This window comes from Rattus norvegicus, chromosome X, assembly GCF_021556685.1.
Source record: "Rattus norvegicus strain SHRSP/BbbUtx chromosome X, alternate assembly SHRSP_T2T, whole genome shotgun sequence".
In the NCBI taxonomy this organism is placed as follows: domain Eukaryota; kingdom Metazoa; phylum Chordata; class Mammalia; order Rodentia; family Muridae; genus Rattus; species Rattus norvegicus.
The window spans coordinates 22,822,085-22,844,681 of record NC_141554.1 but is presented as its reverse complement, the minus strand read 5'-3'; the positions used below and the strand labels follow the sequence as shown (position 1 = coordinate 22,844,681).

The following is a 22,597-nucleotide window of genomic DNA, read 5'->3' as shown; positions in this document are numbered from 1 at the left end:
AGTCCTATAGAGTCATTCATGTCATATGAAGTAAACTGACAAAGTCTACCTGAATCTATGTATTTTAGAGGCTAGAGGTCTTAATGAAGAGGAGAGGAAGAGCACGAGACAAAAGATCTCCCTCCCCCTCCCTCTCTCTCTCTCTCTCTCTCTCTCTCTCTCACACACACACACACACACACACACACACACACACACAGAGGCACACACCCACACGTGTCCATATTCTCTAGCACCCACCCCATGGGATCAAATGTCGTTCTGAAAGGCAGAAAGAACTATTATGCTACTCTGAAAGGTTGGCAGAGTATGCCAAAGTTTTCTTCTGCTCTGCGCACAAACATGCACAGGTACACAAAGTTAATCACAAAATGGAGAGTATATTAGAGACTATGAAGTACCCCTTCATAGTGGATAGATTGAACTCTATACAACTTTACAAGACTAATCTCTCAACAGGTGAACATCTTTTCTCTGTATGTTCTATATGAGCCCATAACAGTGTTGAAGGCTGATGGATTCTCTTGTTCTTTTAGGTTCCTATCATTTTGGTGCCTGGAAAGACCAAAACAATGAATCCATGGGGCTCAGTTCTTTTCAGAGATTTTAGGAGAGACTTCTATTTTTTTAAATAGCTTCTAGAGATTTTGCAAATTCTTCATCTTCAAAGAAACCTCTTCTTTTAATTGTCATAATTCCTTTTTATCACTGACCTGTGTGCAATATTTTCATAAGACACTTCTGATTATATTATGCTTATTTGGATAACAGAAGACAGTGCTGCCATTTTAAGATAATTACTTTAATCATATCTGCAAAGTTCCTTTTGAAATATTCCCACTGGGCCAGGCAATGGTGGCACATGCCTTTAATCCCAGAAGTCAGAAGGCAGAGGGCAGGCAGATCTCTGAGTTCAAATCAGTATGGTCTACAGAGCAAATTCCTGGACAGCCAGGGTACCACAGAGAAAGCCTGTCTTCCATGTTCCCATTGGTCTCAGGTAGATTGAGATCAGGCTTCCCTCTATTTCATCCATCTACCAACAAAACACAACCCAGGGGACTGATGTAAAATGTGAAAAGGGGAGATTACTCAAATATGATAAGAGAGCTGGCCATTCTGGGTTGCATCTGAATGGAGTGGGCCATTCCTATCTATATACTTAAAAATCCTGCCCTGCTCATAAGCAGACAACAAAGGAACAAAATCTCAGAGAGATTTTCCCTTGAGTGTGAAGTCCTACTATTTCTAGGTATCCAAACCCCTCCCCCTTTAAATGGTCTTACTCATCATGTCTAAATTTAGACACGACATCTTCTAGGAAAGCTTTGCTACATCCCAACCCAAGTCCTGGCTCAGTGGCCTACCTATTTTTCTCACAAAACCCCCTCTTTCCCTTGTCATACTGCCAATGCGTGCTTCTTAAATCTTAAAAGCATTTCAAAATTCTGGTATCTCAGCACATTCATATAATCTTATATTATCTACTTACTTTTTCCCAGACAGTTATTTAACTGTCTCCAAACCATTTCCTCTGTGGTGTAATAATCGTTCAAATATCAATTCAGTTTTTTAATAATAGCTGAGGCACTTAGAGTCAATTCCAGTGTTATGATTCAGTCACCCACCCTCAATATCCATGAATGAACTAAAAGCTCTATGTTAAAAACTTGGTCCTCAACTGGTGATGATACTAAATGATGATTGAATCATGAGGAGGGTGCTAACTCTATTGATGGATTAATGCATTGATGGAAAGTCAAAATACACTGCTAGGAGGAAAGCCCTGGATGAGGGGTACTGTTCACTGGAGTTATAAGCATTTGAAATGCTGATCACCAGACACTTAACCTATCTGCTTCCAGTTCCTGGACCCCAGGTGGGTAAGCATTTGTTCCACTATGCCCTTGCAACCATGATGCTATGCTACCAATTTCCAGATACTTTTGTTGTGTGACATTATTCTCGGGGAGATATGAAGAAATGTCTACTGACCTCAGAGAAGCATTGAAAAACTAAAGTAAAGGCTATCACTGAATTTTAACTGCGTGAACCAATTAGTTTTATTAGGGTTACTACGGGGAACATAATGACTCAAAGAGAGTTACATTACTAAAAGTCCAGCCCAGGATGGGTGACAACCCACAAAAGCTACAAAACTTGCAGTAAGGTCAATAGACTGGATAATATCTCTTTCAAGCAGTTCTGGTCCAAGAATATTTCTCAGCAGTACTTCTGGTCAAATATGCTTGGGAAGGGAGAGGCATAATGAATCTGGTCAGTTTTAAGGACTTCCTGAAACCTCTGAGTCTTTTACTTCCCAAGTCTAATGAGAAGATAATTTATGTCCCTTTAGAACATACTGAGTCTTAAGGAGATTCTGTTAGGCATAGAATGTTTCACCTCCTTTAGGAACAGCCTGTGCCTTAATGAGCTGTTCTCCAAGGTGTAATGTTTATATTGCAGAATACTGGGACAACAGCTTCATTTTCAGTCACTGTGCTGTCACAGGTATATATATATATATATATATATATATATATATATATATATATGTATGTATGTATATGTATATATATATATAAACTGTAATATATATAAATATAATTAACTGTACAGTTAGATATGTCAGTGTCCTTCCATAAATAATTGGTACATTCCAACACACAGTAAATCAGTAAAAGGTACAGGCAAACCGAAGGACACCGTCAGTCACATGAATAGTTCTGCTTCTTGTTGTTGCTGTAGTTTGACGTACTCCCCCCTGCTCTGTATCACAGGCTTGCCTGCAACTCAAAGTGTATCTCAGATTGGCCTTAAACTCAAAACAGCCTTTTGGTTTATTTGCCTCTGCCTCCTGAGTACTGTGATTACAAGGATTAGTCACTGTGCCCAGCCTGCATTACTACCTATAATTTCCAATTATCCAAGATTAGTTGTATACATACTTTTTCATAAACAAAATGACTAGAATGACAGCTTTTGCTATAAAACATACTCCAACACGATAAAGAATAGAAATCATACAAAGCATGTTTTCAAACCATAGCTAAATTAATATAAAACTCAATAATAGAAATTAAATAAATCCACAATATTTAGGGTCAAATAAAATAAAATCAAAATACATTGTATGAAAAAAATAAACATTAAAATGTTAAAATATATAAAATGAGATTAATTTCTCTAAGTATCAATAGCTATGATGTCTGAAAAGTACTTTAATAAAAAAAGATTAAGCAAAATATCGTGAGGGTATGGGGAGGCAGTTCAGTCAGTAGAGGGCTTGCTACATATGTGTGAAGAGCTGAGTTTGCTTTCCAGCACCCAAGTAAAAATGAGTGTAGTGGTGCACATTTGGAATCCCAGTGCTAGAAATGCAGAAATAGTGGGGCTTACTGGCCAGCCAGTCTAGCTGAATTGGTGAGTCCCAGATTCACTGAAAGAGACCCTGTCTCATAAAACATGGTAGATGGCTCCTGGAAGAAGCCAAGGCTGACTTCAAATTTACACACACACACACACACACACACACACACACACACCTTTGAAATAACATGAGTCAACTCTAAGAAAACTAAGACATTTGCTAACTTAAATAAAGATGTAATATTAGTTGTATAGGATTCAGTGAATTCAGTGCTTTGAAGGAAATTACACAATTTGTAACCATACAGGACACCAAATCAACTGAAAGAAGAGAAACTAAAAATCAGTAACCTAAGCTTCTTCTTTTAGAAAACTAAAGAAAGAAAAAAAATAAACCTAGACAATGAAATTAAGAACAAGCAATTTTGGAAAAATGAAACAAGCTGTAGTTCTCAAAACATTCAACTGATAAGTCCCCAATGAAGCCAAAAGATAAAAATAAAAACCATGAAAATAGACAGCAATTACTAATATCAGAAACTAAGCATGGGCCATCACTAATCCAGAGGGTGTGGCATTGTTGAATATAGAACATTAGATAAGAATAAACATAAACAAATGTAGTTAGCTGATCTTTCACACACAAAAAGCCAAGGTATCTAAGTAAAGAAAGCAAAGTGTTTTTTTTAATAAAATTGAGCTGAACCAATTTAACATTTACATTAAAAAAGAATTTATACACATAGCTTAAAAACTTTACAAAGTAACTGAAAATATCAGACTTAAATATATAATGCAGAAATATAAAACTTCTGGAAGGTATGATTATCATATATCGTTAGTAATTGGAAGTATTGCCAAGATTTCTCTGTTGAACACTGTTTAATGCTGTTAATACCTTTTAGTAAGCTAGGGTAAACCATATGACACTAAATATTCTAGCAGAATGCTATGGGGTAATAAAGATCTGCACTAAAATGTTAACAGTCTAATTATCAGAAGTTTTTCATTTTATTATTTTAAGGCAGACACCACACAGAACAAGAATTCAGCAGAGTCAGCCACAAAAGGTGCAAGATTTAAAGTGTCATAGATGGAATCTTGCATTCCTTGACAGTCAACATGGGACAGGGTAAAAGTCCCTGCAAAGAGGCCATAAGAGGCCACTGTGAGGCTGGGAAGGTGAAAGCTAAGTTGAAATGAAGACCCCAGGGTATTGGAGGTATCAGGGCAATGGGACTTTATTAAGTAAAGCTCCAGGCATAAAGTGAAGTCAGCTCAAGAAAGAAGCTATGTGTGTCACAGGTGGCAGAGGACGGTGAGTGGGGCCACCCAAACCATTCAGAACACAGACAATTCTATTATGAGCCTGGGACACCAGGCATGGATCTGAACAATCGGACATTTGCTCTATTCCTTACTGTTCCTCAATCCCTCCCTTTGGGGATAGAAATGTTTATTCTGTCCTATTATTTGTCAGGAACATGTAACTTGGTTTTTTGATTTTGTAAGAGGTAAAGAGTTTGCTTTGAATTTCAGATGAGAATCGGTGAGAACTGGACTATTTTTTTAATCAATTTTATGACATTTCTTTTGTGTGCATGTGCATGTGTCCACATTACCAAAGTATGTGAGTGAAAGTCAAAGGACAGCTTGTGGGAGTCACTTCTCTCCTTCCTTGCTGTGGGTCCTGGGCTTCAAATTCAGCTTACCAGACTTAGAAACAGGTGTCTTTCAGCACTAAACCATCTCAGCAGTCCCAGGCTTTAGACTTAGCAAGTGTTAGAGCTATGAAAACCTATGGAGACTTTTGAAGTTGAACTGAATATATTTTGTAGCATGAAATGGTCATGAGTCTATAGGGAGAAGGGGTGGAAGGTTATGGCTCTAAAGGACTGGTTTGGGTGTCAAGTTGACAAAGTGTTGAATGTGGTTGTTAATAATAGTTATCTCCTTGATACAATCATCAACCAAAAGTCTGGAGGAATGCCCGTGACATGTTCTCTAAATTAGTTTTGCCTCTGGCCATGCCTGTGAGGGATTTTCTTGAAGGTTAACAGCGTGGGAAGACCTGCCTATGTGGGGACAGCAATCCATGGGCTAGGGGCGCAGACTGAATAATAGAGAGAAAGGGCGCTGATCACAGTCATCTGGCTCTGCTTCCTGACTGCTACTACAATGAAGCCAGCTGCCTGAAACTTTCTGCTATTATGTCCCAGTCATGACCATATCCTGGATCTAGGAGCACAAAGAACATTCTTTTACATTGTTTTTGTATTTTACAATAGCAATGAGAGAAGTAACAAATAGAAGGTTTGAAAGGTCAGTAAAAGCCCTGCTGGCATGACATATGGCCTTCAATACTTACCACAGAATGCAAGGCAACTCATAGGAATGTCTCTTAAATCATTTCTCTCATTGATTTTTCAATTGGAAACACTGTATAGTAGTATTTCCTTTTCTATCATATACTCTTATTTGCAAGCTCTGAGGCACTGTTCAAAATTTCTCTTTTGTCTGAACTACCTCCCCAATCCTTTCTTATATATACCTTCTATTGATCCATTAACAGATAGAGGAACAACATACACCACACTTTAATAATTTTTTTCCTGAGTGTGTTTGTGTCTACCACTCTATTGTGTGGATTTAGAGTGCAAGAGCTTTATTTCTGCCTTTTGTCTCTAGTTCACTATATGGTAGGTGTTTAATAAAAATATGCTCAACATACAGTGTCAGTGAGGTATAGTTGGAGAGTGTGAGTGCAAGTGGAGGGGGAAGGAGCAGTAAGTTAAAATTAAGGTGACTCTTGTTTTAATTACAAAATATAAAAAACAAAATATAGTAAGATAAAAACAAGACTATCACATCAAAATTGGATAAGAGATACCATTGAAGGGAAAAGTGCTCATGAGAAGGAACAAGAATCAGAGACCCACTAAGTCGTGCACTCAGGAATCCCATAAACACGCTAAACTGGAAGCCCTAATATAAGCACAGAGGACCTGACACAGACCCATGCAGGCTCTGTGTATGTTGTCTCCGTATGAACTTTGCTCATATTGATTTAGAGGACTTTGCTTTCTTGATGTCCTTCATTTTCTCTGGCTCTTATACTCTTAAATTAAGGCAATTTTTCAATCCACACATTCTTTGATTTAAGTCTGTACTACTATCTTCACAGCTTAGGGTCCTGGATAAAATCCTTTGTGAGCCTCTCCACGCACTGTGCACCAAATTGTCTCACAAGACATACTCTAGGGTCAGACAGCCTGGCTCATATGAACTTCACGACTAACCTTCAGTGTACCCATGGCAAATGTCTGACCCTTCTGTACTTTAATATCCTCATCTGGAAGATAAGTTTAGTAGTAATTCTTTTCTGACATAAAATTTTGTTATGATCAAATGGTGGTGAAATTTGATCATAGCCAAAGCCTCTATATGAAAAAACCTAAAGCAACATCATAGTAACCAAGGGTAATCTGAATGAAATTCCTTTCAAGTAAGGAATAAGATTGGTTATCCAGTCTCTCTTTCTCTACCCTTCTTCCCTTGCTTCTCTCTCTCTCTCTCTCTCTCTCTCTCTCTCTCTCTCTATATATATATATATATATATATATATATATATATATATATATATATATATGTTTTGAGAGAGAGTTTCTCTGTATAGTCTTCGATATCCTGGAATTTGCTCTGTAGACCAGGCTGGCCTCAAACTCAAAGAAATCAATCTGCCTCTGTCTCAGGAGTCTGAGATTAAAGGTGTGGGCCACTACTGCACAGCTCACTCTTTCCAATTTTATTCATGTATTATCCGGACAAACAGAAACTGGATACCAATAGGAAATCAGTAGGTCAAATTATCCTTATGCCTCAGGGATATGAGGAAATACAAATAAAAAGAACACAAAGGAACAATGAAACAAAGAATGTTTTTCCCATATTTAAAGTCTCTGAAAACCATGTCTAAAGTGATTTGGCTCTGATTAAGACTTTCAGCAAAGTAACAAGATACAAACTTAACACAAAATATTTGATAGCTCCACTACAAACCAATAATGAACTTGCTTAAAAAGGGATTCTTAAAGAAGAAAGGGAGAGTGGACGGGAGAAGGAATGATGGGGGAGGCGACTGTGAGGGGAGCAGTGAGCGGGATGTAAAGTGAATAACTAAAATAATTAACAATAATAATAACAATAATAATAAAGAATTACAATCACAATATCTTCTAAAATATCCATGAATAGCTGTCTAGGTGTGCAGACTTCAGAATTTACTTAGATTCCCTCAACTATGAAACTGGCTGTAGGCTAATGTGTCAGGTTCCCCTCAACCCCAAACCTCTAACACTAAACACAGTCCAGAGAGCTGTGTACTGAGCTCTTCTGAATGACTGTCAGTGAAGTACAGCATTGGGAATGAGACATACAAGTGTCCCCTCGGGGCCTCTGCCTCTTGATTATATGATGGCCTGAATCTTAGAACAAAGATCTTTAACAGTGTTTTAGCACCCAAATCTGTGGATGGCTTGGAGCTTTTTTTTTTGTCTTTGTTTAAGAAGATGAATTAGAGTCAAGGTTTCAGACAAACAGTAGAAAAGAAATTTCCCTGACAGCCTGAAAAGTATACAGTGAGAGAGCAAGATCAAGAAGAATGGCTGGGTAGCAACAATTAAGGGCAGGCATCATGTCCAGCTTCTCATCTCAGCATTCTGAAACCTTTAACCTGTGGACTCTAGAACTTCCTATTGGACATCAGTGACACTTCAGATTTGTGCAGCTTGCGTGCGACTCACCACCCATTGTGCAAACCCAGTTTGTGGCTCTCCTATATTTATTATCTAGGATGAATATTTTGTTTATCAAAGCATATGGAAGAAAAGGACTCTATCATGTAAAAAATTTTCTTAGTACTTTTACTTATAAAAGAAAGAATAGAAACTCCAAATTATTAATTCAGATGTAATGAAAAGGTCTGCAAGCATATAAAAGTGACTTTTAGCTAACGCATATTTTTAAAAATGGACTGTCTTTCAAATGACAAAAAGGTAATTTTTGTAGTCTGTACTTGATGGGTGGGGTTTAAATGCTTTTCAATTCTAGATACACTCCATAGGGGGAGATTAAAAGAGAAGCCCATTCCTTCTAGTTGTAAGGTAACTTTAAATGGTCTTTCAGAAGTTCCCATCTCTTATATCAAGGCTATTTTGATTTCCTTTTTGGTACTAGGAGTTCAATCTAGAGCCTTGCTGTGTGATAGGTAGGCTCCCTGCCACTTAAGAAGGTCTACAAACAAATATTAAAAAATTCAATTACAAATTCAAGTTAACCTGGTAGAATACATACTTGTAATCTTACTACCTGGGTGCGAGAGGATCAAGAGCTCAAGGTCAGTCTAAACAATACAGTAGGTTTAATTAAGCCTGGGTTGCCCAGGACCCTGCTGTAAAAATAAAACAAACAAACAAACAAAAAAAACAAGCAATGTTTCAGGTTACATACACATTAGCTTCGTTAGCCATCATGTTCATGCTAATATTATCAAACATGAACCCCATGTCTTCATCCAATAGATTGTCAAACTTAAAAGAAAAAAAAATGAAGGGAGAAAGTTTATTAGAAAACCTGAAAAGACCACCCAGGAGTATAGACATTCCGAGGCCGCAGGATGGACTGCCACCTCTGCACACCTCTGCCCACATCCCTGGTCCAAGGGGAAACTGTACAGTACCTCTGGACAGAGGGATATAGGAACAGACAGCCGCCAGTACCCACAGTTCTGGTCTGTGCCCAGGACAGAACTGATCCCACCAAACAGTTCCCTGCACCCAAATCCCGTGGGGGAGAGAGCTGGACCCTCAGAAGTGTGGATACTCCTGAGAAGTCAGAGGAGAATACCCTCTGCCCACAATTCAGACCCAAGAGGGAATCGCATAGTGCCAACTGTACACGCTGGGTGCAAGGACCTACAAGAGCAATCAGAGGCAGGACCCTTTGATTCCTGCTGGCACCTAGAACTGGAAGACAGTCTCCAGGAGCACCGCCACAGTTGAGAGCAGAGTACCTGTTCTCAGGAAAGGCTGAAAGAAACCAGGAAAACAGTTCTACAGGAGTGCTGACACAGAGGCCTACAGCAGGGTCAAGTCACTCTCAGAACCAGCAAGAGAGCAAACACCAGACAACTCAATGATGAGAGGCAAGCTCAATCAATAGAAACCAAAACTACTTGGCATCATCAGAGCCCAGTTCTCCCACCAAAGAAAATACTGGATATACAAACACACCAGAAAATCAAGTTTAGATTTGAAATCACATTTTTTGATAACGATGGAGGACATTAAGAAAGACATAAAGAACTCCTTCAGAGAAATGCAGGAAAGCACAAGTAAACAAGTAGAAGCCCTTAGAGATAAAACACAAATATCACTGAAAGAATTACAGGAAAACACAATCAAACAGCTGAAGGAATTAAAAATGGAAATAGAAGCAATAAAGAAAGCACAAAGGGAGACAACCCTGGAGATAGAAAACCAAAGGAAGAGACAAGGAGCCGTAGATACAAACATCACCAACAGAATACAAGAGATAGAAGAGAGAATCTCAGGGGCAGAAGATACCACAGAAAACATCGACACAACTGTCAAAGATAATGTAAAACGCAAAAAGCTACTGGTCCAAAACATACAGGAAATCCAGGACTCAATGAGAAGATCAAATCTAAGGATAATAGGTATAGAAGAGAGTGAAGACTCCCAACTTAAAGGGCTAGTAAATATATTCAACAAAATTATGGAAGAAAACTTCTCTAACCTAAAGAAAGAGATACCCATAAACATACAAGAAGCCTACAGAACTCCAAATAGATTGGACCAGAAGAGGAATTCCTACTGTTACGTAATAGTTAAAACAGCAAATGCACAAAACAAAGAAAGAATATTAAAAGCAGTAAGGGAAAAAGGTCAAGTGACATATAAAGGCAGATCTATAAGAATTACACCAGACTTCTCACCAGAGACTATGAAAGCCAGAAGATCCTGGACAGATGTTATACAGACCCTAAGAGAACACAAATGCAACCCCAGGCTACTATATCCAGCAAAACTCTCAATTAATATAGATAGAGAAACCAAGATATTCCATGACAAAACTAAATTTACACACAATCCTTCTACAAATCCAGCCCTACAAAGGATACTAGATGGAAAACTCCAACACAAGGAGAGAAACTACCCCATACATAAACCAAGAATATAATTTCCTTGCAACGAAACCAAAAGAGAGACAAACAAAATTCCACCTCTAATAACAAAAATAACAGGAAGCAACAATCACTATTCCTTAATATCTCTCAACATCAATGGACTGAATTCCCCAATAAAAAGACATAGACTAACAGACTGGATATATATAGAGGACCCAGCATTTTGCTGCATGCAGGAAACACACCTCAGAGAGGAAGACAGACACTACTTCAGAGTAAATGCCTAGAAAAAAATTTCCAAGCAAATGGCCCGAAGAAACAAGCTGGAATTGCCATTCTAATATCAAATAAAATTGACTTTCAACCAAGAGTCATTAAAGAAGATAAGGAAGGACACTTCATATTCATCAAAGGAAAAATCCACCATGATAAACTCTCAATCCTAAATATCTATGCTCCAAATACAAGGGCACCAACATACATAAAAGAAACCTTACTAAAGCTCAAAGCACACATTGTGCCTCGCACATAATTGTAGGAGATTTCAACACCCCACTCTCATCACTGGACAGATCATGGAAACAGAAATTAAACAGAGACGTAGAGAAACTAACAGAAGTTATGAACCAAATGGATTTAACAGATATTTATAGAACATTCCATCCTAAAACAAAAGGATATACCTTCTTCTCAGGACCTCATGGAACCTTCTCCATAATTGACCATATAATCGGTCACAAAACAAGCCTCAACAGATACAGGAACATAGAAATAATCCCGTGAATCCTATCAGATCACCACGCACTAAGACTGGTCTTCAATAACAACAATGATGCCAGAAAGCCCACATATACATGGAAGTTGAACAATGTTCTTCTCAATGACAACTTGGTCAAGGAAGAAATATAGAAATAAATTAAAGACTTCTTAGAATTTAATGAAAATGAAGATACAACATTCCCAAACTTATGGGACACAATGAAAGCTGTACTAAGAGGAAATCTCAAATCTCTGATTGCCTACAAAAAGAAACAGGAGAGAGCATATGTCAGCAGCTTGACATTACACCTTAAAGGTTTAGAACAAAAAGAAATAAACCGAATAGGAGTAGAAAGCAGGAAATAATCAAACTCAGAGCTGAAATCAACCAAGTAGAAATGAAAAGGATTATCCAAAGATCTATAAAAGCAGGAGCTGGTTTTTTGAGAAAATCAACAAGATAGATAAACCCTTAGCCAGACTAACCAGAGGTCACAGAGACTGTATCCAAATTAACAAAATCAGAAATGAAAAGGGAGACATAACAACAGAATCTGAAGAAATTAAAAAAATCATCAGATTCTACTACAAAAGGCTATATTCAACAAAACTGGAAAATCTGGAGGAAATGGACAATTTTCTAGACAGATACCAGGCACCAAACTTAAATCAGGAACAGATAAACCAGTTAAACAAGCCCAAAACTCCTAAAGAAATAGAAGCAGTCATTAAAGGTCTCCCAACCAAAAGGAGCCCAGGTCCAGATGGGTTCAGTGCAGAATTCTATGAGATCTTCATAGAAGACCTCATACCAATACTATCCAAACTATTCCACAAAATTGAAACAGATGGATCACTCCCGAATTCTTTCTATGAAGCCACAATTACTCTTATACCTAAACCACACAAAGACCCAACAAAGAAAGAGAACTTCAGACCAATTTCCCTTATGAATATTGATGCAAAAATACTCAATAAAATTCTTGCAAACCGAATCCAAGAACACATCAAAATGATCATCCATCATGATCAAGTAGGCTTCATCCCAGGGATGCAAGGATGCTTTAATATATGAAAATCCATCAATGTAATCCACTATATAAACAAACTCAAAGATAAGAACCACATGATCATTTCATTAGATGCTGAGACAGCGTTTGACAAAATTCAACACCCCTTCATGACAAAAGTCCTGGAAAGACCAGGAATTCAAGGCCAATACCTAAACATAGTAAAAAACCATATACAGCAAACCAGTAGCTAACATCAAACTAAATGGAGAGAAACTTGAAGCAATCCCACTAAAATCAGGGACTAGACAAGGCTGTCCACTCTCTCCCTACTTATTCAATACAGTACTCAAAGTCCTAGCCAGAGCAATGAGACAACAAAAGGAGGTCACAGGGATACAGATTGGAAAGGAAGAAGTCAAAATATCACCATGTGCAGATGATATGATAGTGTACTTAAGCAACCCCAAAAGTTCTACCGGAGAACTACTTAAAATGATAAAGAACTTCAGCAAAATGTTGGGGTATAAAATTAACTCAAACAAATCAGTAGCCTTCCCCTACTCAAAGGATAAACAGGCTGAGAAATATATTAAGGAAATGACAACCTTCACAATAGTCCCAAATAACATAAAATATCTTGGTGTGACTTTAACCAAGCAAGTGAAAGTTCTGTATGACAAGAACTTCAAATCTCTGAAGAAAGAAATTGAGGAAGATCTCAGAAGATGGAAAGATCTTCCATTCTCATGGATTGGCAGGATTAATATAGTAAAGATGGCCATTTTTCCAAAAGCAATCTATAGATTCAATGCAATTCCCATCAAAATTCCTACTCAATTCTTTATAGAGAAAGAAAGAGCAATTTGCAAATTCATTTGGATAACAAAAAACCCAGGAGAGTGAAAACTATACTCAACAATAGAAGAACTTCTGGGGGAATCACCATCTCTGAACTCAAGCAGTATTACAGAGCAATAGTGATAAAAATTGTATTGTATTGGTACAGAGGCAGGCAGGTAGATCAGTGGAAGAGAATCGAAGACCCAGAAATGAACCCACACACCTATAGCCACTTGATCTTTGACAAAGGAGCTAAAACCATCCAAAGGAAGAAAGATAGCATTTTCAACAAATGGTGCAGGTTCAACTGGAGGTCAGCATGTAGAAGAATGCAGATCAATTCATTCTTATCCCCATGTACAAAGCTTAAGTCCAAGTGGATCAAGGACCTCCACATCAAACCAGATACACTCAAACTGATAGAAGAAATAGTGGGGAAGAATCTCGGACACATGGGCACTGGAGAAAATTTCCTGAACAAAACACCAATGGCTTATGCTGTAAGATCAAGAATCAACAAATGGGACCTCATAAAACTGCAAAGCTTCTGTAAGGCAAAAGACACTCTTGTTAGGACAAAACAGCAACCAGCAGATTGGGAAAAGATCTTTACCAATCCTACAACAGATAGGGAGCTTATATCCAAAATATACAAAGAAGTCAAGAAGTTAGACTCCAGAGAGCCAAATCACCCTATTAAAAATGGGGTACAGAGCTAAACAAAACATTCTCAGCTGAGGATTATCAAATGGCCAAAAAGTACCTAAAGAAATGTTAAACATCCTTAGTCATAAGGGAAATGCAAATCAAAACAACCTTGAGATTCTACCTCACACCAGTGAAAATGGCTAAGATCAAAAACTCAGGTGACAGCAGATGCTGGTGAGGATGTTGAGAAAGAGGAACACTCCTCCGTTGTTGCTGGGATTGCAAACTGGTATAACCACTCTGGAAATCAGTCTGGAGGTTCTTCAGAAAGTTGGACCTAAGGACCTAGCTATACCTCTCTTGAGCATATACCCAAAACAAACTCCAACATACAAGAAAGACACATGCTCCACTATGTTCATAGCAGCCATATTTATAATAGCCATAGGTGGAATGAACCCAGATGCCCTTCAACAGAGGAATGGATTAAAAAATATGGTACATCTACACAATGGAGTACTACTCAGCTATCAAAAACAATGACTTCGTGAAATTCATAGGCAAATGGAATGAGAAAATATCAACCTGAGTGAGGTTACACAATCACAGAAAAACACACATGGTATGCACTCATTGATCAGTGGATATCAGCCAAAAAGCTCGAATTACCCAAGATGCAATACACATACCACAGGAAGCTGAAGAAGAAGGATGACCAAAATGTGGTTGCTCCTACTCCTTCTTAAAAGGGGAAATAATATCCATAAGAGGGGATATGGAAGCAAAGTTTAGAGCAGCGACTCAAGGAATGGCCATTCAGAGTCTGACCTACATGTGGCCCATATATATACAGCCACCAAAACTAGATAAGATTGATGAAACTAGAAAATGCATGCTGAAAGGGACTGGATATAGATCTCTCCTGAGAGACACATCCAGAGCATGTCCAATACAGAGGTCAATGCTAGCAGCAAACCACTGAACTGAGAACAGAACCCCCTTTCGGGGAATCAGAGGAAGTATTGAAAGAGTTGAAGGAGCTTGGAACCCCATAAGAACAACAATGCCATCCAACCAGAGCTTCCAGGGACTAAACCACTACCTAAAGATAATACATGAACTGATCCAGGGCTCCAACTACAATTGTAGCAGAGAATAGCCTTATTGGGGCACCAGGGGAAGGGGAAGCCCTTGGTCCTGCCAAGGTTGGACCCCCAGTGCAGGGGAATATGGAGGGGCAATAAGGGGGATGTATAGGGGGAATACCTGTATGGGGTAGGAGGAGGGGAGGGAATGGGGGCTTATGGACAGGAAACCAGGAAGGGGAATAACCTTTGAAATTTAAGTAAAGAAATGTATAATAAAAAATTAAAAAAAAAGAAAATTCGAGAAGAATTAACCTTACCTCCCCAGTAGAGACAGACAAGCTGGAGTCATTGAGAGTTTTTTTTCTCCCTTTGGTCCTAAAAATTGTGTGTAGATTATTCAATTCTAAACCTGGTGATTTTAAAAAATATAAATCAACATGATTTGATCTAGTAAATACTTAACCAAACCACATCGTCAGTTCTCTTTTAGTTCTGACAGGCAGCAGAAATTTAAATTAATAGAATTTAGAGATAAGTACACAGGTTTTATTTAAACATTGTGAATATTGGCAGAACATTTCAGGTGACGGAAATGTGTGCTTGTTTTTACAGATTTGATCACTGATCAGTTTATCCTTGCAAAAAAACAGAGCAATATCAAACAGACTTAAAATTCCAAAGATGATATTCATGGAGATTACAATACTCAAACCAAAATGTAAATATGTAATTCAAGGGTCTTATTCTTTGGTCTTAAAATAGTCGACTGAAAAATGTTTATTATGTTATTAATGAACTTTTCTTTATACTTCTGAAAATAAAATATTAAAAATCTCCCAAGGATGCGAAAGACCTATATAAATAAGAGTTTAAAACAAAGTACAAAGAATTTGAATATGATAAGATTCTCCAATGAACCAAAGGATAGTCTATTTAATCCATATTGCTTGAAAAACTTGATATGCACATTTAGAAGTCTCTGACCTTCACCGTAACAAAAATCAATTTAAAATAGATGAAAATCTTAAAGTAAGGCCAATAACTTTGAAACTACTGTTGGAAAACAGGAAAACCTTCAAAATATTGGAATTGGCAGAGGCTTTTTGACTAGTTTCCAATGGTTCTGGAAAATACCAAAAATTAATCTATGTAATTAATACACCATTTAATTAATTATTTAAGACAGTTCATTTATACATCAAATTAAAAATCTTTCACACATGCCTGGAATGAGAAATGTCCATTGGAGTTGTTGATCAAGGTAGTCCAAGAGACTCCCAAAACATAGGCTATTACTGTTGCCCTTGGTTGCTTCCCAAAGGTTGAAGGTGAGTCTCTGTTGACAAAGACCTCTCACACTTTGGACGCAAGACTCAGATGGATAGAGTTGAATCTAACTTGAAAGCCCTCTTCTTGTGGCATGACAATCATAGATAGTACTAGAAGATACTATGCAAGATGCCAAGACAAGGAAGCAATCAGTAGCCCTATCCATTTGTGCTACCCAGGACTAGTGAAGTCATGGATCTTATTTAAAACACACACACACACACACACACACACACACACACACACACCAACCAAACTACTACCACTATTTTACTAGACAAACATAATTCCTAACTTCATTCTGAAAGCTATCCTTCTATCTACCAATAGTGTAGTTCTCACCCCACATTAAAGCCTCTTTTGCAGCAAAAAGGACACCATTACAGAAAACTAGTCATAATGTAGAGACCAGTTTTGGAGAGCAGAGATAGCCTGGCCTCCCTAGATACAACACAACAATTGTACCTAGGGCCCACATAATAACATAGCAGAAAAGGAAACGGAAAGACTGTAAGATCCACAGAACAAAAAAAAAAAAACCCTGCTGTGAGACTGTGTCACCTAGAAATGACAGGAAAGCCATACCATGCTAACTGAACAGATGGCTACCTGAATGATGACAATACCAACTCACATGCTGACAAGGACAGGGGAAGTTTCATGGGGTCACACTCCTAGACAAAATCTACTAATAATGACTGCTGAAAGAGAATTAGTTTCTCCCAGGGATGAGCTCTTTAACTGGTTATCCAGCACAAAGTATTGAAATGGTATCGGAAGCAACTCCACATAGAATCAGCCAGTTGTATTTTTATATATGTATGTAAAACAAAAAGAGGCTATTTCTTTGAGAGGGCAGAGAGCATAGGAGATGCTGGAGGGAGCAGAACATGGAAGACCTTGGAGGGAGTAAAAGAATGAAAGAACTGATATAATTAGATATTAATTAAAATTGAACTAATGTGAATGTAAAAAAATACTACGTAATGCCTTGTGTAAAAGTACTTTTTCACGGCTAAGAAAATAACTAACAGAATGAAGAGGTATTTTATAGAATTGGAGAAAGTTTTCGTCAGCTGTTCCACAAACAAGGGATTAATATCCAGAATATATAAAGAACTATAAACAAAACAAATAAACAAAAATCTCTAAAAATGAATGAAACTTTGAAAAATGGATAGACGGACTGAATACAAATAAAAAGTAGTAATATATATATGTAATTATATATAAAACTATGTGAAGCAGCTATCTCACAATAGAAACATCTGCCTACTCATGTTTTCGGTAGGTAGTATTCATAAGAGTCAACTTATGGAGCCAGTCTAGGTAATCACTGATGAACGAACGAACAAATGAATGAATGAGTGGATGGACAAAATATGGCATATATTGCATTACTATTTAGTCATACAGGAAAAAGAAATCATTGCAGGAAAACGGTGGAATTGTACATGATCATATTCAGTGGTATAAGCCACACAGAAATAGTTTCTCCCAATTACAGAACCTATATTAAAAAGAAAGGGCATGACAGCAGAATGGGGGTTATTTGAAAAGAAGTCAGCCAATGTGAGAGGGCAGAGAATGTAAGGAAGGATTACAGGGGATGGGTATCATTAAAATATGTTACATGCACACAAAAGAGGCCACAATAAAAACCATATTTTATATAATTTATACATTCTAATAAATATCTAGAAGAGGAAAACCAACATCGATATCATTAAATGTTGGAATGACAGAATTAAGAATGTAAACCTCAAAACTGGAATTCTTAGCTACAAAGGAGCCTCCACACTTATGAGGAACCAGTTCTCTCAGGTTTTTCTGTTTTGTTTTTCCCTTTGTTTGGTTTGTTTTGCAGTGCATCCTTACTCTGTCCTATCCTGAAGGCTTCTGGGGTTGTGGGAGGTGCATCTACTTTGCATTTGCACCAGACTAATTAAATTTAAATTCTTCACCTTAACTGTGGGGAAACACTTGAGAAAAAGATTCTACTTATGTTAGCTTTTGTTCTACCCAGCATCCAGAACATTTCCAAAATTTTAGCAAATAAGAAAACTAAAAGTAAGTCCAAATAAAATGTCTTAAGATTACCAAACCTTTGTGAAATTATTTCAGAATACATTAAATAAATCCAATTTCCTTTCGTATTAAATATCTCAAACATGTCCTCGTATTTATCCTCTGCTATATTGAAATAGAATAGTATCTTTCTCCTTTTTCCATATACATTTATATACATATACAATTATTGAGAACTAAAGACACTTGTACACCATTTCCATGAGCATTGGGCAGGATTTATCAGGATGAGAATGGAAAATCTAGGTTTTTGATACCAACACAAAAGCTTATCAGGACGAAAATTTAGAAAAGGGGGGCTGGGCTAGCTGCAGATACACTGCACCAACATGTTCCACCAGCCAGTGTCATTTTAACAGTAAGGAAAGCACCTTAGCCTCCTTTTCAACAAGTGACTGCTCTTTGCACTTCAAAGAAGCAAAGAAGTGATCTAGTAAGTTTTTAAGACTGCGTTTCCCCTTCTTTTTCCCCTCAAATCCCTGAGGGGTCAAGACTGTAAGTTCTGCTTTTATGACTGAGGAAACCACAGGGGTTGCCGGTGTGGGGTGGGGATTGAGTGGGACAGAATAAAGAAGACAACCGCGACCAAACCACACAGCCGCTCTCTCCCTGCCCCAACCCCCAGCTACCTTGAATCTGGCCCCAGGAGAGCACAGCAGCCTGGGGTTCCTGCTGAAATCTGGAGCCCTTCGGAAGCTGCGGAATCAAGCCCCGTAACATAAGGGAAGCCGTGATTTAAAAAAAGGGGAGGGGGCAGGGGCGCGGATGCATTGCTCCTTGCGCTACTTGCCTTTGCCAATGACCCAGCCCCTGCACGCAGCGCAAGCGCCGGAAGGCGCCCAGGCAGCGCCGGGCCTCGGCCCTAAAGGCTCTAAAGCCAAGTTCCTGCGGAAAGCTTCGTGTCCGGGGCTATCAAGGGGCTGCGGATGAGGCGCGGCGCACGGTTGGGGGCTGTGCCCCTGCAGCCTCCCTAGTGCAGGGTTACAGCTGCGGATTCTGCAGAAAGGGGCAGCGCCTGCGCCTGCACTTCGCAGCCTCCGCCCTCCTTGCTCCGCGTGGTGAAGGGAGCATCACCGCTCAGCAACTTGCTTCCGAGGCAGGTGCACTGGTCTGATTCCCTTTACTGCTCCGCGCTGCCTGGACCACAGGACATTTTCCTGAAGGTAAAGTCTATGGACAAGTGGACTCTTTCTCCCGCCCATCCACTTTTGTTCTCCTATGATTCCTCACATTCAGTATTTAAATGGTCAGTGTTTTGTCTTTTGAAGTGTTTTACCCTCGCGATCTCAGTTCTTTGATGCGTTTTTTTTTTTTTAAAGCCGTTTGTCACGTTTGTGGGTCGTCTCCTAAGAAAGCAGCAATTGTGTGCTTGCGCGCGCGTGCGTAGATTTTCAACTTCTTTACTCGAAGGAGCTGAAATCAGAAGTGGCCATTTTTACAGTATGGTACAGTCAGTATAAGTCTGTGGTTTGAAAAATGCATGATAAAGAGCTGAGAACCAGGGTGTGAGGAGTTTAAAGGTTGTGGATTTAAAACCAAAATGATTTTTATTTAAATGCTATTGTTCCTCATATTGTTAAAATCATGTAAGTGATTTTGAAAAAATAAAAGATAAGTGTTGCAATTTCTGTAGAAATCATCTGTAAAAGTTTCACATAGAAAAATATGTACAAATAATAATATCATGGGCAGGCTATATCAGAAACAGATGTGGAATTTTGCCTTTCCACAAAGTCAAAATTTTATGAATAACAATAAAATTTACAACTATGTCAACTTCATTGGGTGTGGTTTACTAAGTACTTGGGATTTCAATCTGTAGTTGTGGGCATATTCTCAGATCACACGTTACAGTTCACACAATGAAATTGTGTGTGTTTATGTATATGTACATACATAAATGTGTATGTGTGTTACAGCCTGGCTAAGAAAAGGTTAAAGAGCTTACAGGGTCCAAAGAGGCAGTACTGAAGACACACACACAGAGAGCTTTATTAATAAAAGGTGTGGAAAAGTGTCTTTAAGTGCCAGATACAAAATTTTAAGAACAAATGACATAATAGTGTATTGTTCTGGACACAGAATGGTCAGATACGAGCGGCAGGCCAGTTTGAATGCCATTTAGAAATGGGCTGTATGTCAGTTGCAGGACAAACTGCACTCCAGCTAGAGGCTTGGTCCTTTGCTGTGGCAGTTGTCCTGGCTGAAACCCATGGCCAGTGACCAAGTGATAGGTCAGTGTGTGTGTGCCATAATCTTGCCTTGAGATGCTCTTTCTTTCATAGTCAAGGCAAATGAATTACATTATGTGTTGTTGGTCTTGTGTATTTGATAAGTTCTGTAGCCTGGTGTTGTTCATATGGTTTTGCTATGCCTAACTGCCCATGTGTCCGTGACTTGATTTAATAAGTTCACAGGTTGTTTTAGCTCACTTGTGTACAAGTAAGTTATTTATCAGACTGCTTCTTATGATTTGTGCTGGACAGATGACTATTGTTTACTTGCATAAAGGAGATAACGCGTCATCCTGCTTTGGCATTTGAACTCAAAGGAAATTATTGTTTTATAAAGTAAAATTCCCCAGGGCAAGGTACAGCCAGAAAGTTACCGTTCAATATAATTGGAAAAGATTAAATAAATGTTGATATATATATATATGTATATATGTATATATGTATACATATATATGCAGTTAATGTCTTTCATTTGCTGATACTAATCAGTATTTGTAAGCAGAGCTTTACTCTAATCCCATAATATTTGCATGTTAATTAACTTAATAATGTGGAAATTGCATCTGGCTAAATTTGGAGAAAACAATGCAAAGGAATGAACTATATTACTTTTCATAAGGAAAAGGACTGAAAAAACTGTTGCTTGCTGAAAGTCATATATTAAGTAGGTGTTAGAATTAAGAGTCTTCTAAACCTACTCTATCTGTTTCCTACTGCATATTTTTAGGTAGCCAAACCATTATCAGAAAATGGTGTCACTGCTTCACTCGGATTTGAAATCTAAATTACTGATGAAAATTCATTTTAGGAGAATCATTTATACATTCCTAAATGAGTAAAGTAACGATTTGGAAACTAGAAGTGGAAATTTAAATTTCAAGGTTTATATAATAATTAGTTTAAACCATCTTTTCAGATAGTACACATGCACGAATACACACACACACACACACACACACACACACACACACACACAGAGAGAGAAGGGAGAGGGAGAGGGAGAGGGAGAGGGAGGAGAGGTCGAGGTCCATCCATGAATTAATCTGATTTATTAACATACGTTTTCTGTTTTGTAAAAGTGAGTAAAATTCAACAATAGATATAACTCTGTCATATCCTAGTCATTTCCGAGTCATGTGAACATAGTATAATATTAGGAAATATATTAATTTATTCATTGTAGTTATAATTTGAAGGGGAGCATATGATTAATCTTTAATGGGTTTAACCAGATTGATAAACTTTCTGAAGTCGTAGTTCTTGTATTCTTGGTCTCTCTTCTACCATAATCCACAATTTTGTGTCTGAAATTCTCAGGAGCAAATGTTTCACATATTTTATACTATGTTAATTATGTAAAATCCACAACAAAGTCAAAAATGATACTTCTGAATCTAACAAAACAGTAATTCTGCAATGAAGCATGAATTTTACCTTAATATAAATAAATTCATGTCGATTGAGGTCAAGGTTTATATAGAAATGATTCAAGAAAAGTTTGCTTTTCAAAGCATCTTTGATTTTAGATGTGCCTATTATTAGGTTCCAAGTCTCAAGTATATTTCTGTCAATTGTTCTTGCCTTTCATAGTTTATTTTTCTGGTAGCTTTTTGCTTTCATTTAAGGATAAAATTCAAATAGGGGCATGCTTAATTATAAGGTTCAAGTTAATGACATTTTATAAAAAATGAATACATGCATGTAAAAACCACCGAAGCAATAATATAAAATACTTTTGACAACTCAGAAAACCATGTTATTTCTTGTTTTGTTATTAGTCATGAACGTGAAAATCTATTATGACCTATGTCAGTATAAATTTGTTTTGGCTATTTTTATACTGTAGACAAATTAACTCATGAATAATTTTACGTGTGGTTTATTTTACTCACTACTAATGCTGCTGAGATCTGTCCATTTTGTAATATGTAGAGAAATTTTATACCCCAGTTTGTGCATTAACCTATTGATGGGTATTTGAATTGACTATTTCCAACAATACCACTATGAAGACTATACATG

General features: G+C 37.8%; 1 long non-coding RNA gene across 3 annotated transcripts in view; it reads left to right on the top strand.

Annotated features, from left to right (window-relative positions):
* The first annotated feature begins 19,182 nt into the window (after positions 1-19,182).
* LOC103694470 (uncharacterized) overlaps positions 19,183-22,597 on the top strand; it is a 141,186-nt gene continuing 137,771 nt past the window's right edge. For all 3 annotated transcript variants that reach the window (XR_015646488.1, XR_015646491.1, XR_015646489.1), the window contains exon 1: positions 19,183-19,504. This is a non-coding gene — a long non-coding RNA (uncharacterized LOC103694470). The remainder of the gene's footprint in view (positions 19,505-22,597) is intronic.